The sequence below is a fragment of the Sinocyclocheilus grahami genome, unplaced genomic scaffold (assembly GCF_001515645.1).
Source record: "Sinocyclocheilus grahami isolate Dianchi unplaced genomic scaffold, SAMN03320097.WGS_v1.1 scaffold981.1, whole genome shotgun sequence".
Lineage (NCBI taxonomy): Eukaryota > Metazoa > Chordata > Actinopteri > Cypriniformes > Cyprinidae > Sinocyclocheilus > Sinocyclocheilus grahami.
This window is the reverse complement of record NW_015506160.1, coordinates 2,290-3,799: the sequence shown is the minus strand read 5'-3', so window position 1 is coordinate 3,799 and position 1,510 is coordinate 2,290.

Genomic DNA, 1,510 nt, shown 5'->3' with positions numbered 1-1,510 from the left:
TCACCAAGGGTGCATTTATTTGATGAAAAACACAGCAAAACAGTAATATTATGAAATATTAATAAGAATAATAAAAGTAGTAAGCTCAATTATTAATTATAAAAACCATTATTAATAATTGAGCATGAATAATAATTGAGCCGCAAATCAGCATATTAGGATGATTTCTGAAGAATCATGTGACACCAAAGACTGGAAAATTCAGCTTTGCATCATAGGAATAAATTACATTTTTTTAAAATATACATCTAAATAGAATACAGTTCTTTTTAATTGTAATAATATTTCACGATATTACTGCTGTTGCTCTATTTTCTATATTTTCATCAAATAAATGCACACACACACACACACACACACACACACACAATGAAAGAACCTTAATCTGTGGGTGAAATCATGTTTATTAGGTCACTGTGTGTAAAAATTATTTGAAGCGATATTTACAGGTGCATCTCAATAAATTAGAATGTCGTGGAAAAGTTCATTTATTTCAGTAATTCAACTCAAATTGTGAAACTCGTGTATTAAATAAATTCAATGCACACAGACTGAAGTAGTTTAAGTCTTTGGTTCTTTTAATTGTGATGATTTTGGCTCACATTTAACAATAATCCACCAATTCACTATCTCAACAAATTAGAATACTTCAGAAGACCAATAAAAAAACATTTTTAGTGAATTGTTGGCCTTCTGGAAAGTAGGTTAATTTACTGTACATGTACTCAATACTTGGTTGGGCCTCCTTTTGCATGAATTACTGCATCAGTGCAGCGTGGCATGGAGGCAATCAGCCTGTGGCACTACTCAGGTGTAATGGAAGCCCAGGTTGCTTTGATAGCGGCCTTCAGGTAATCTGCATTGTTGGGTCTGGTGTCTCTCATCTTCCTCTTGACAATACCCCATAGATTCTCCATGGGGTTCAGTCAGAGGCGTCTTACCTGGGCTAAGGAGAAGAAGAACTGGACTGTTGCACAGTGTTCCAAAGTCCTCTTTTCAGATGAGAGCAAGTTTTGTATTTCATTTGGAAAGCAAGGTCCTAGAGTCTGGAGGAAGGGTGGAGAAGCTCATAGCCCAAGTTGCTTGAAGTCCAGTGTTAAGTTTCCACAGTCTGTGATGATTTGGGCTTCCATGTCATCTGCTGGTGTTGGTCCATTGTGTTTTTTGAAAACCAACGTCACTGCACCCGTTTACCAAGAAATTTTGGAGCACTTCATGCTTCCTTCTGCTGACCAGCTTTTTGAAGATGCTGATTTCATTTTTCAGCAGGATTTGGCACCTGCCCACACTGCCAAAAGCTCCAAAAGCTGGTTCAATGACCGTGGTGTTACTGTGCTTGATTGGCCTGCAAACTTGCCTGACCTGAACCCCATAGAGAATCTATGGGGTATTGTCAAGAGGAAGATGAGAGACACCAGACCCAACAATGCAGATGACCTGAAGGCCGCTATCAAAGCAACCTGGGCTTCCATACCCCCTCAGCAGTGCCACAGGCTGATTGTCTCCATGC